The 14,734-nt window shown below is 40.3% G+C and overlaps 1 protein-coding gene across 2 annotated transcripts in view; it reads right to left on the bottom strand.

The window, feature by feature from the left end:
• The window catches only part of LOC139758963 (uncharacterized), a 39,819-nt gene extending 31,093 nt beyond the window's left edge, over positions 1-8,726 (bottom strand). The window contains exons 1-2 of one of the 2 annotated variants that reach the window (XM_071680793.1): positions 7,752-8,726; positions 6,270-6,335 (exon numbers count right to left, since the gene is read on the bottom strand). The gene's annotated coding sequence lies outside the window, so the exon portion shown is untranslated. Of the gene's footprint in view, positions 1-6,269; positions 6,336-7,468; positions 7,647-7,751 lie in introns of those variants that run through there. The other variant, XM_071680794.1, reaches the window with a different exon arrangement.
• Between the last annotated feature and the right edge of the window lie 6,008 nt (positions 8,727-14,734).

The raw sequence follows: 14,734 nt of genomic DNA, 5'->3' as shown, positions 1-14,734 counted from the left end.
TACAAAATATGATAGAAAAGCTTCAAATTTGCTAAACTAGATTTACTGGTAAACATATCACATGTTACTCAATGTGCTGCAAACCTTTAGTAATGCCATAAAACACCTCTTCTGACTTATATGAACACAGCTACTCTGGTTAATATTTCCCTTAACCCATATAGTTATGAAAAAACTTTGTTGTATAAACTTTTCTTTGACTTATATGAATATCAGCATTAGAGGTAAATCTTTCCTCTGATATATGGAATTATGAAAAATGGTATATTGGCAGATAACAAAGAATACAAAAACAATAATAAATAAGAGGCAAAACCGACATGGCTGTCTCAAATAAAAAAAGTGTAAGATATCATTACTTCACTAGGAAAGCTTATACAACAGTCTACAAAGAACAGCTTACAAAGATAAGAACAATGACAAAAACAGCAGCATAATAAACAAGCTACAAGCATTTTACACCACAAGCATTTGTCAAGCATTATACGAAAACTATAATGATACAAAATCACCTAAATGTTCCTTAATCACACTATTCTGTGGATAAAAAACAAATAACTGACTCTGGTGTCTGATATATAAATACTTTAGTTTATACAAGAATAGTGACAAAATCTACAGGTAAAGTGTAGGACCTCTATATCTAATTTAGTGCTGTGAGCTTCGTTTAAAAAATCTAACCAAACATTTTCAGTAACAACTCCGATATACCTGATGCAAATATGTACACTGTGTGCTTCACTTACAAAGGCAGGGACTTTGCAAACAATCAATGGACAACAAATATAAAACTTTCCATCACATGGTTTAAGTGACTTTAAAAAAAATAAATCATGTGGTACTAACATTGCATAATGGCTTCCCATGAGTTGAATATAAGGAAAACTAATAAATTCATCAATGCGAAAAAATTTATATCCTGATAACTGCCTCTGCCTTATACATTTGTCATATATATGAACTTCCCAACACTAATCCCTTATAAGTTACAGCACTTGCAAAATGTACTATTCTTGGTTAACATGCTAACAAGAACATGTCCAGAGTCACACAGACAGACAAAAGGGGTGACAAAAATATATCTTGCATGAATTAGATGAGATGGCTAGATAAAAAACAATACAAAATAAGGCACCTTGCTATATCATTTGGGGTTGGGGAAGAAAGGGTCATGTCTCCCGATCTAATTCCAACATCCTTGCACATTTCAAAAGTTTCAGAAAACAGGTGCAAGCTTTCTCCATCAAAGAAAGATACAACTTTTTCTTTTATGTATAAGGTTCCAGTCATACTCAAAACTCCACATTAAGGCCAGGCCTTCATTGAAATATAAAGAGAATAATGAAAGGGACAAAGAAAAGAAAAGGGAAAGTTATGAATTTTGGAGGAAGTGAAAACCATGTCATTTAAAATGTGCCACATCACAGTTACTGGGAAACATGAGAAGGTAGAGAGTTCCAAAGCTTTGAGGTGTAGGAAAAGAGGCAGTTGTCAAAATGGCCCACTCTTGAACTGAAGGCCACACAATAATCATGTGATGCAGCAGCTTGCTGAGTATTGCGTGGTCTACCAAGTGGTTGAGGCATACAAGCAGCCAGCTCAAAAGAAAAAAAAAACATGCATAAAAGACTATCCAGCATACCATTAAGAGCCTTACAAGAGAAACTGATATACTGCACATAATTCTTTAAACTGAAGAACACATACTCAATGTATTCTGAGTACTTCCCTACACCTACCCATTCAACTCTATATATTATCATTTTCTTTTCCAATAATACGCTAACTGTACATTATCAACATTTTTCCATGCTATATGAGAAGGATCAAATTTTCAAAGCAGATTCAAGCACATAATCCGAATCCAAAAACTTATGTAAAAATAGCAATGGATTTTCCACTGAGGCCCTTACTGCCAAATATAACAACGCTCATCAACAAAAACATGCAAAATTCAAGTGGTATGTTTCTACTGTCTCATTTCCAAAGCATTCTCAGATAACTAATAAAAAAAAAATGAGACAGCAAATGTAAAAAGATAAAAGTAGACCTACAAATAACCTAAATGTCATACCTTGCACATAAAACCAGTTCCTACAAAATAAGTAAAACATGAATAAATCTTGATAAGTATCTTAAAAGACAAAATATCTTCTTCAAAGGGATCCATGCTCATGAACTTCCTATGACAGCAAAGATACTGAGGTTTCCAAGATTAAATGTACATTCAACAACAACCATCTTGTACTTCTGTAAATGTACCTTTTTGAAGCTTAACTTGAATGCAAAGATAGCAGTAAATAATTTGAATGTTAATATCAAATCTCAGCATGAAAAAATATAGATACTTTTCTTTGAAAATATCTACAAGACTAACAAAATGATGCAAAGTGAAGACATTCTTATTCCAAAGAAGAACTCCCATGTCTAATAATCAATAACATGCATTATGAGCACAAATAATAGACAAACACATGTAATGCATATTCTAAGATAAACCATAAGAGCCCATGCAAGTACAGCAATGAAATACAGAACTGATTTTACTAGAGTATCATCATTATGGTTCCTACATGTTATATTTCTTTGCATAATATATAAGAATATGAACAGCAACAAAAAAAGGTTCTCTAGAAGCTGTCTGTGATAGTGGAAGACATCAGAAACATCATGAGTGATGTGGAAAGAGCAGAAAATAGACATGTAAATCACCATTCACTCGCAATGGAGTGACAATGAAAAAACATGTAATTGAATTGAAACTACAACATCCCATGGTCTACAAATAATTTGTGATGTGGCTATGTAATATGATAAACAGATGAGATCACTCAAGAAATCAAAGAATTCCAATCTAAATACCCTTAATTACTTATATGTAACATCATTATACTATCTATTGAATAAGTGTAGAAAGACTAACTGCAATATAAATACTGTCATCCACTAAATAGTTAAAAAAAATAGGAAAGCAAATTTTGCTTAATTTGTCAAGTGTTTGATTTTCATGTCACGTCCAGCTGTCTTGATGTCTGACAGCACTATTGCTTCTTTTTCCCATGATGAAGTGCTTTGGAAGAACGAGGCAAAATAATACCCAATGTGAAAGATAATGTATCCCAGTCTAAATCAACATAATTTACTTCTCACATAGAAGTTGTCCACTACTGCTTAAGTTTTAAACATCAGCATAATGCATCTTCAAAATATAAAAGTATGAATGCTTAATCTGTAAAAATGATAACAACAGATCTATAACAGTGTTACTTCAAAAGAGGATGTGTCAGAAAAATAGATCTTTATTGGTAAACTCCACCTTAAGAGATATGCAGGCAAATGAAGGGTATTTCTGTGGCTATCTCAAAAGACATTCTCTGCAAGAAATATGCATTCTCAAAAGAAAATGAGCACATTATATGCTGCACTTAGTACTAAGCAAAAGCAAACCTATTTTTCGACAAGAGGTGACAAATACCCTAATACAAAAGTTGAGTGTCTTATCAACAGTAATGTGGGTTATGGTAGTTACAGTAGGGAAAAATAAACATGCCCTCTCAGTGTGGAAGACCCCATAAGTCACCATGCTGTTATAAAGAGGCATCCTTTACAGGAAACTCACACATATACCCATGAAAAAATATCAAAAGGATATTCTGAAATATAATTTACTATCCTTAATTCCTCCATACACTAATTCAGTCTATGCCCCACAAAAAAAGACTAAAAGCCTTATCACCAACACCAACCTACCTCCTCCACCCAATCTACAGTGAAGCAGAAGGCCTTACCTCATAATGATCTTCAACCACCTCTTCCTCAACCTCCATCTTGATTTCATCTTGACTGAGCAGCATATCGAGGGGAGAAGCTACCATGGAGAGGGTAGGGGGGGATGCGAATGGCTGAGAGGCTAAGTCACTATGTGAGGTGACGACATCTCTGACATTTTCCGCAGTTTCACATCTCCCAGGTTTCTTTAACAATTGATCAGAGATTAAGTTAATTTTAGCCTTGGAATCAACTGGAATAACCACCATAGGCTGAGCTCCCTTGGCATTACCTACAAAAATCTTACTCTGCACTATTCCTAACTTGTTTTGAACAGTCTGACTCCCTTGTGGAGACTTAATGGGAGGGACTGACAATGACGAATCACTTTGTTTTGCAACTGGACTAACAGGGGAAGCAGACCCTACTGTATGAACATCATTAGATTCATGTGACTCATAGCCAAAGTCATCATCCAGAAGATCTCGAAAAGTCTGTGAAGTACAATTTACTCCACCCATTCCCATATTCTCATATAATGGTACTTTGTTCTGATAAGAACAAAGTGGGTTATTTTCCTTGGCCTGTGGAAGAACAGACTGTAGTTTACTAATAAGGTTTCGATTGATTGTATACCTATTGTTGTTTGTCTCTCGACAACCAAAGGAAGATGATTCGTACTTCAGTCTGAGTAATCTCTGAGGCGGGTGAGAGATAGGCTCAAGGGAAACACTTGTTATAGTCAGACAGTCCTGGATGTGGTCCATGTAGTCCTCCATATCATCACAGATAACATTGCAACGCCCACACACAAAGTCACCATCATCGTGTTTTTTTATTCTTAGCGTTGGCATCCATGATATACTAACATTTGGATTTTTCTTCAACTGAGCAATTTTCTCCCTAATAACCTGAATTTTGTTTAACTCTGTTTCAGGTACTTTTGTTTCTTCAACTAACTGCTTGGCCTGCTGAATGTTGCTAGTTTCTATAACCTGAATACTACCACACTCTTTATTGTCGGGTCCAACGGAAGGCACTTTTAAAGTATAAGCTGTTGCGATGGACGGTATAACATAAGTCTCTTCTTCACAATTTCTTTGTCCCTCTCCATTAACCTGCTGGGCATGACTGTGTCCTTCATTGCTACCTATGTTATCTTCACTAGAAAGGGCTGGTGTAACACATGTGGTCACCAGAGGTCCAGTTACATTTTCTGGGAATTCGTTCTTAACAACACAATTGTCAACTCCAACAGTTATTATGGGAGCAGCATTCTCAATTCTTTGTGGTGGTGGTGGTGGTGGTGGTGGTGAATGCGTCTGAGTTTTTTCAAGAGAAGAATTTTTGCCTCTCTTCTTAGTTTTTGGCTGAATTTGTACAAACTTGTTCATGGCCTTTGCTACCTCTGGTTTCAACATTGGATTATTAAATACCTTTTTCCTTACTCTCTTCACCTTTTTTGTTCCCTTGTTACACTTGTGATTTGTGAACTGAAAAAGTGTGTAAAAAGTACTATTACACTCAGAGCAAATGTAAGCATGAACTTCCTTAACATGTGCTTTCACCTCATCTGGAGTTTTAAATGATATGCAGCAAACTGGGCATTTTGGGTCTACTTCACCTTTCTCACTGAGAGGCAAAACTGGCTCATCCTTTTCCTGATCCACTGTAATAGGCTGAATATTAAGGTTTGGAAGTGTTTGTGTTCCTGCATTTTCAACAGTGGTCTTCCGTTTACGACCATCCCGTCCTCTTCGTGCCTTGTGTGTACCAAGATAGTGTGTCTGCATATCTTCTAGGGAAGGGAAACTCTTATCACAAAGAACACACTTGACTGGTTTACCAGAACTGTTAACATCTCCCTTGTCCAAGTGGTCAGGTACCTCTAAGCCTCCTATGCTTCCCACAACAGATTGGATAACAGGATCACCTGACGGTTCACTTGCACTAACTTTAATCTGTTTTCCTTCTGGAACACTGCTTGCAAGAGAGACACTCTTTGTCATCACCGGGATGCTATCTGTAGCCAAAGTACTGCTAGTAAGTGGAATGCTCTTTGGAACTAAAATGCTTTTCATAACAGATATATTTTTTGTCACAGGATTGCTATTAGCAACTTGAATGCTGTTTGTAACAGGAACATTTGCAGTAACTGGTGCACTTTTGGCTCGAGAAATATCTAGCACAAGCACTGGCACCCACTGCTGAGTGGCCTGCGAGACAACAGGCTGCGGAGTGGGAGTGGGAGTGGGAGAGTCTACAGCTGCAAGAGGTTTTCCTTTCTTTGAGTTAGTTTTCCTTCGACTTGACCTCAAAATTCTAATCTTATCCATGATGGAAGTCTTCAATGGTGTCTTCATTGGTGTAAGACTTGTACCAAACTATATAAAACTACAAATAATAAAAATGGGGCAGAAACTTATAAGGGTTCATGCAAAGCAAAAGGCAAACTTTTCAAACAAGCAATCCTAGTCAAACATAAGAAACACAAGCCTTACTTTCCATATGTTCTGTGAGAAGCTTGTGCTCACTTGGGCCACTAAGGGAAGGCCTATAGTCTCTATCTGAAAAGAAAAAAAGAAACAACTTATAAATTCATAATAGCATATAAGGTAACATAAAATTGTTTCATAATTGATCATTAACTCATTTCACATGGCACTGACAAACCAATATTCTTGGCATTCCCTACTTAACAGATAAAAGAGGCGAATCCTAGGAAGACTTTAATCTTACGGAAAAAACATATGCAACAGGTTGGTGCTCTTTTTTTTTTTTATTTCAAATGAAAAATGTTCTGTGTATATCACTGCAAATATGTAACTCAAGTCTAGATTCTTTTTCATTATGCTGTCCCTCACCCTTTCACCTATAAATCTTATAAATGAGGGATAAAAACTATGAGTCATTCCTGACACAACCAACCAAACCAATGAGTTACTCAGAGGGTATCTGTAGCCCTAATAAGATATTCAAAACAAATTTTCGTACTTGGTTCGACAGGGGATCAAACTTGGCCCTTACTTTTAGCTTCCTGACTGTTGCACTACAAAAAAACCCGCCAAAAACAGCTATCCTCATGACTCACTAACATCTTTTTTTTTTTGAAAAATCAAGTAATCTCTTCTAATCATAACTCACTCTTGACTTTTTGTGTGAAATTTTTGAAATTTCAGTAAAAATCGTTTCTGTTTGTTGGTAAATGGAACAATTCTTTTTTTTTTATAAGTCATTCATGGATTAATAATGTGGAGCAAGGAAATATACTATCACTAAAATCAAAACTTAAAAAGGTGGATAGGTAAAAGATCGAAAGAGCTGATAAGCACACAATAAAGTAACTTCTCTGAACATGAATGACATGAAACTAATAGGTCCAAGAATAATCTAATCTACATAACCGGTAAAATATACGATATGAGTCGAGAAAGAATGACAGAAATGGAGCAGTACAGTGGAATAAAGAAGCAGAAGCAATCGCCTTAAAGTAGAATAAAGACATTAACGAGATCACATCACGCTATAACAGATGAAGGGATTGAAAGTTATGAAAAGTATTAGTTACAGGAAGCCAAAAATCAAATTAATTTCCATGTTGACAGTACATAAGAAAAAATTAGCATTCATTTTCGTTTGATATTCTTTCCTGCATCATGAGTTTCTCAAATGTTCAATGTAACTTGGAGCTAATACATACCTGAAATAATTCCAGTTTTAATATTGACAACAGAAATAGTAGAAACAATGAGTTTTATTGTAATTTTAAGATCCATTCCATAATCAGCTGAGCTAATGACATCAATACACTTCTCTATCACCCATGATGTCCTGAGTTCTTCGCCCATCGTGTGAATTTTCAACATCGGAACTAAAACACAATTACATATTAATGACCTGCGGACCTATTAGAGCATAAATGACCTGCCCCTCGTCAAGCCTAGAGCCTGAAATACAGTCAAGAGGTCGAGAATTAGGCTCACCTTCAAGGTTGTTTACATCAGGACGGCGTCAGACAACAGACCAGCCCACTAAATGGCTGCGTCACAGTTCTGCTAAGATAACTTTAAGTCTATTGACACTTTCCTCTTTTCTCTGCGCGTTTACCTTTGCTTGCATTTCCTTATCAATTTCAGATACCTAAACGTTTAATTGGACATTACAAGGAAACTTGATTCCTTTCCGTTTTCTAGTGATTTAATAACTAAGGGTTATAGGATCATGTCTTGTTAGTGAAGATTTCTATGAAGATGTCTTGGTTGTAATTGTAGAGATCCAGCGCAGACTGCGCTCATTGGTGCGTTCCGGGTGCAGTTCACCACCTGCTGGCACGTTCAACTTCCTACCCTACACTCCGTTATTTTCTGACTAAGTCATCATTATCCTCAATATCCACTCCACTCACTTAATGACCATGGACCATGTGGTACAGCCTCACTTCCCTTTTCAGTGGTCACTACATTTCCCCACTACTTATGAACCGATATTTCTTACTCGAGCAAGAACTGGTGGAAGTTCCAGACATGACTTCATTGTAAATCGTGATTATACTACCCAGTGGTAGGCTAATGTTGCATTATACAACAGGTCACCACTTGAGTTGTGGACTACAGTGGACTATCTCATACCTTTCACTGAATCCCACAGGTCGTCTACACACATACACTATCACAAATCACCGGATAAACTTCCTCTTTAGGTTCCACCATACGACTTTCCTTCTCTCCCACCACCACTCAAACCAAGCAATACTTGGCCACCTCTTCAAGGTGTTGCTTGTGCGTGTGTGGTATGTCTGAGGGCAAGGTGGAGGGCGAGAGAGCTGGTTGGAGGAGGACGTGAGGGGTGTGTGGGCTGAACTCCCATGGTGGGACCTTCGGCTGGTGATTGCCTCAGGTGCATGGCGTACCTGTCCACATTTCAAATATTCTCCCGTATTCTGCCATCATGGAGTGCTCATTTCCTCTCTTCCTATTTCCACTGGAGTTATGCAGTATTATAGCTTCAGTGGGGTATAAAAGAGATACATGAATCTTTTGAAAAAGGGGAAAATAAATGTTATAATGTAATAAGAGCGGGCAACACCAGCGGGGAAGAAGTCAACCTGTCTCTCAGTAGGTACGGCGCCTCCCCTCCCCCCACCCCAAACCCACTACTCATTCCCGCCTTGAATAACATGTATCGTCCTCCCAGAAGAAGTAATAATCAAATTTTCAATGCACCGAATTACCTCTGGTGCATAATTAATGAGCAGGTAAACCACATGGCCTGTCATTCATGCCTAAAATTCAGATGAACCTGTCGACCATCTCCCCCTGGTTACCGTCTTCTGTTGAGACAGAGTTCCACTACGTCACAATATATGTATTTTTCAATATCGCTCTTAGAAAACATCTATGCACATTTGAAAACATTGTAAGTACTTCACTCTAGCTTGTAATTATTTCTTCAGTAAAATGGTGGGATAACATTTATTCTTTACGGTTAAATAAAGTATAGCTTTAATGGTCAATAGGTTGGTAAGGTGTGTGTGTGTGTGTAGCGCGTGCCCGCGGGCGTCCATGACGTCACAGGTCCCTCACCACTCACCTTCCTCCTGCCATTGTTCCTCCATCCTACGTCGCCGCCTCCAATAATTAACCCTACATCTTGTGATATTCAACAAGCTGCAGCCTCTGAGAACCATATCGTGGAGGCAAATTATCATTTGATATCAATAATCGGGCACAACGGAGAGGGTTATGAGAGGGTGCATGGATATGTTGATGTCATATACTGCATATCTATGTTTTAAACTGCGCATAATATACCATACAGGTTTATGAAAATGCTAAGCTCATATTTACATAGAAATCCAATTCAGTTAGGAAGACTAAACTATATATATATATATATATATATATATATATGTAAAGTACACATGATGATCCTCCCAAGTAACGAGAGTCTATCTCTTAAACACAACAATAAGACGTAAACAAACACCTGCCCTTTGACCTGACCGTACGAATCAGGTTAAAGGACAAGCTGTTAAATGCAAGGCTCATACTGTATTGCACAAGACACTCGTCGTGCAGAGGGGTCGTACCGTCGTGCAGAAGGGTCGTACCGTCGTGCAGAAGGGTCGTACCGTCGTGCAGAAGGGTCGTACCATCGTTCAGAAGGGTCGTACCGTCGTGCAGAAGGGTCGTACCGTCGTGCAGAAGAGTCGTACCATCGTTCAGAAGGGTCGTGCCGTCGTGCAGAAGGGTCGTGTGTCGTGCAGAAGGGTCGTACCGTCGTGCAGAAGGGTCGTACCTTCACCTTTCACTGTTTGTGTATTCTGTGTATTTTGTCATTTTTTCTCAGTGTTCCACAAATGTTTTTGGATTTGACTCAATTCTATGCCTTCGGCAGGTACCCCGCTGGGCACCTTCCGTGGGCATGTTGGCCACTTTGTCCAGTCGATTACCTTCTCATGCCCGACTCACTGCCACCTCATGTCCTCCTTGACCAACCTACTGTCGTTGCAGACCTATCTTGCCCGTCCAGCTGCTCTCCCGTGCTCGCCTTACCCCAGCCTAGCCCTCTAAGTGTCCGCTCTGCCCACCTCCAAGCCTCGCCCACTCTACCTTCCTTCTTCCATGCCCGCCTCGCCTAATGTGACTCCCTCCAGTGGTCTCCTTGCCCAAGCTGTTGCTCCACCATACTCTTCCTGTCCAATCTATAGCCCTTAATATTGATCTTAAATGGCCGCAATATTTATATCTGTGCGTTTGAATCACTTGAAGCACACATTGTGTCTCGTTACTTACATGAGCGACCCAATTTAAAAGCTGATGCACATGTGACATTTAATCCAGTAACTCAGGGATTTAAACGTCTTTGCTGAACTGTAGTCAGTCAGATGTTCAGCAGAGGTAGGGTCTTAATGCAACAACTGCATATAATCTAGAGTAATACCGTCTAACTACCGTCCTATGAGTGATCTTATATTTTACGGAAATCAAGAAACAATTATGCAAGAAAATATATCAGAATAAAAGTTTTAAAGTTATAAAATCTTTCCATAAAATCATACCACAAGAGTATGACAGGCTACGTGAATACCGTTTATATGGCAATCTGTTATTTATGAATATCTATTATTCATTACGTAAAGGAAAACAAGATGATGGTTCCCTGCTCATCAAATATTGGACAGGACATTTACACGAACACACCGAGACATTTCCTGTAAATTTTGCGTGTCGCGGGCATTCGAAATATGCTTTACATTTAGAAATTGCGCGCCAGGAATATCTAAAGTTCTAGCATCCGCGACATTTAAATTCCGAGCCTGAGAAATTAAAACCCGACGTCGGGAGCCTTTAAACCCCCGCCGCCCGAGACATTTAAACTCCGGCGCCGGAGACATTAAAATTCCAGCGCCGGAGACATTAAAATTCCGGCGCCCGAGACATTTAAATTCCGGCGCCCGAGACATTAAAATTCCGGCGCCCGAGACCTTTAAACTCCGGCGCCCGAATTTTTTAAACTCCCGCCGCTCAGCACATTTAAACTCCCGCCGCCCGAGACATTTAAACTCCGGCGCGCGGTTTATTTAAACTGCCTGTGATTTAAGATATTCAAACCTCTGTATGTTATGAAGGTAGAGGGAGGACATGTAAGTCATTAAGCGTTGTTGTGGTGTTGTTGAAGTAAGAGATATACAATGAAAGAAATGGTTGTACTGGATGTAGAAAAGAACTTGTATAAAATGCAACTGTTGAGCTCATGTTTGCGTGTGTTTGCATTGTAGGGTAATTAAAAAGGACAAGTAGAATCGGAAGGAATTTAGATAGGGATCTGTTGGTGACGGTATTGACTTAACATAGCCATATATGGCAGGTGTGTTTGTATATGTTTGTATCTGAGGGCTGCTACCTGTGTGTGGTTGTTTGAGGGGCTGGGCTGCCCTGAGGGTGAGGGGCTGGGCTGCCCTGAGGGTGAGGGGTTGGGCTGCCCTGAGGGTGAGGGGTTGGGCTGCCCTGAGGGTGAGGGGCTGGGCTGCCCTGAGGGTGAGGGGCTGGGCTGCCCTGAGGGTGAGGGGTTGGGCTGCCCTGAGGGTGGGAGGAGAAGCCACTGTGGTTTACGTCCTTGTGGGCGAGCTGTGGGTGGGGGGAGTGTGGTCAGTGTCATGTGTCAACCTCGTCTCCCCTGCCGCCTCCCACGGGCTGGTCCATCATGAACAGTTGGCTGTGTGTGTTGTGGTGCATGACTGTATATTACCGCTAGAAAAACAAAGTTTTAATTAGAAGATAACTAGAGAACTCATATATATATATATATATATATATATATATATATATATATATATATATATATATATATATATATATATATACTGCCCTGAGGATAGGGGATTAAGAATACTTCCCACGTATTCCCTGCGTGTCGTAGAAGGCGACTAAAAGGGGAGGGAGCGGGGGGCTGGAAATCCTCCCCTCTCGTTTTTTTTTTTTTTTTTAATTTTCCAAAAGAAGGAACAGAGGGTGCCAGGTGAGGATATTCCAAAAAAGGCCCAGTCCTCTGTTCTTAATGCTACCTCGCTAACGCGGGAAATGGCAAATAGTTTAAAAGAAAAAAAGAAATATATATATATAATATATATATATATATATATATATATATATATATATATATATATATATATATATATATATATATATATAATCATCTAAACACCTAAACACTTCAAATGATATTGTAAATGTTATCATCTAAAACTCAAGAGACTTGAGCACCTTGTGAACACAGTAGATATAATAAAGTGATAGTCTAACGTGTCTGAAACTTATAAGACTTAAGCAGTTCCTAAAGTGAAGAGAGATAATAAAGAGATAGCCTTGTACAGCAGTCCAGAGAGATATCTCTAGATGGGTTCAGTGAACGTCAGTTGGGAATACAGACTCAAAGATAAGAGCGAGGCAGTGAGCGGGCTGCTATCTCGCACAGATGGTCCATGGACTTCGATAAAGGGAGAGAGATAGGAGACCCGAAACTTTCAGCATTTAGATAGGAAATTGTTTGGAGGAAATGAGGGGTCTGTGATGCAGCAGGTCTATAGATAAGGAGAGAGAGAGAGAGAGAGAGAGAGAGAGAGAGAGAGAGAGAGAGAGAGAGAGAGAGAGAGAGAGAGAGAGAGAGAGAGAGAGAGGATAAATAGATGATCAATAAAACCTTAGGAAGGTTTGATTTCGGAAAGGAAACGACAGTAGAATATATGAACAGAATGAGAAGATGTGAGGAAGATATACGTAGAGGAAGATATGGAGGGATACATAGGCGAAGATGTGGAGGAAGACATAAGTGGAAGATATACGTAGAGGAAGATAATGAGGAAAATACTGAGGATGATTTGGAAATAAGGAAAACCATGGATAGTCTCTCAAGATACGCCTCTCACAGTTTTAATGTACTTCAAAGCCTGGTCCAGCGCTCAAAGAGCCTGGTCCAGCGCTCACAGAGCCTAGTCCAGTGCTCACAGAGCCTGGTCCAGTGCTCACAGAGCCTGGTCCAGCGCTCAAAGAACCTGGTCCAGCGCTCACAGAGCCTAGTCCAGTGCTCACAGAGCCTCGTCCAGTGCTCACAGAGCCTGGTCCAGCGCTCAAAGAGCCTGGTCCAGCGCTCACAGACCCTGGTCCAGTACTCACAGAGCCTGGTCCAGCGAGTGAGTCCGAACCCCGAGGTTCGATGAAGAAACATTCATGTTTGGTGTGAGTCACATGAGCATGGCTCCTGTAGTGTACTAATGTCTGAACTGCTTTTCTGATGATTTAGCCCGTCTATTACTACACAATCTAGAGCACCAGTTGAACTATTACATGTTGTCTGAAATGTTCTAAGAAAAATATGTTACGAAAATATGCTACTTGTCCACCACGACCTGACAATATATGTGGCCAACATATCGCCTCCTGGAAAGTGTCGGTCGTATGCGAGGGCACCGCCTCTTGCGAGACGCGAGAGCTGAAAAATGAAGAATAAAGAAAACTGTGAAAATAGAGTTAGAAAATTCATTACAAGAGGCGAGGCGAGGCTGTAAGTAAGGCGAAGGAAAGCGCGGGAAATGATGGTGACGTCAGTTCGCGCGAGAGTGTATTAGCGTCGGCCGGGGCTGGCTGGGCCAGGCTGCTGCTGTGTGATGCAGGGAAACCAACTCTGTGTCAGGCAGGAGACCAGGGTGCGGTACGAAGACGCACTCAAGGGGCAGGGAGAAGGACGCACTCAAGGGGCAGGGAGAAGGACGCACTCAAGGGGCAGGGAGAAGGACGCACTCAAGGGGCAGGGAGAAGGACACACTGAAGGGAGAGGGAGATAAGATGCTCTCAATGAAGAGATTAGATAGATAATTCCGTGGGTGAATCTCATACGACAAGTTCCGTCCCTGACATCAAGGATGGCGGACCATCAAGCTACACACTATCTATCTCCTCTCTTCATCTTCCCGTCATCTCTCACAACCACCGTCTTCATCTTCCCGTCATCTCTCACAACCACCGTCTTCATCTTCCCGTCATCTCTCACAACCACCGTCTTCATCTTCCCGTCATCTCTCACAACCACCGTCTTCATCTTCCCGTCATCTCTCACAACCACCGTCTTCATCTTCCCGTCATCTCTCACAACCACCGTCTTCATCTTCCCGTCATCTCTCACAACCACCGTCTTCATCTTCCCGTCATCTCTCACAACCACCGTCTTCATCTTCCCGTCATCTCTCACAACCACCGTCTTCATCTTCCCGTCATCTCTCACAATCACTGTCTTGGTGACATTTAGTTTATCATAACTCACTGCACACCAGACGATCTATTTCATTTCCATCATTATGTCAACACTTGCCACACTGTCTCACACACCATCATCCCCCCCTCTCTCTCTCTCTCTCTCTCTCTCTCTCTCTCTCTCTCTCTCTCTCTCTCTCTCTCTCTCTCTCTCTCTC

The sequence above is a fragment of the Panulirus ornatus genome, chromosome 32 (genome assembly GCF_036320965.1).
Source record: "Panulirus ornatus isolate Po-2019 chromosome 32, ASM3632096v1, whole genome shotgun sequence".
Lineage (NCBI taxonomy): Eukaryota > Metazoa > Arthropoda > Malacostraca > Decapoda > Palinuridae > Panulirus > Panulirus ornatus.
This window is presented reverse-complemented; position numbering and strand designations above follow the sequence as displayed.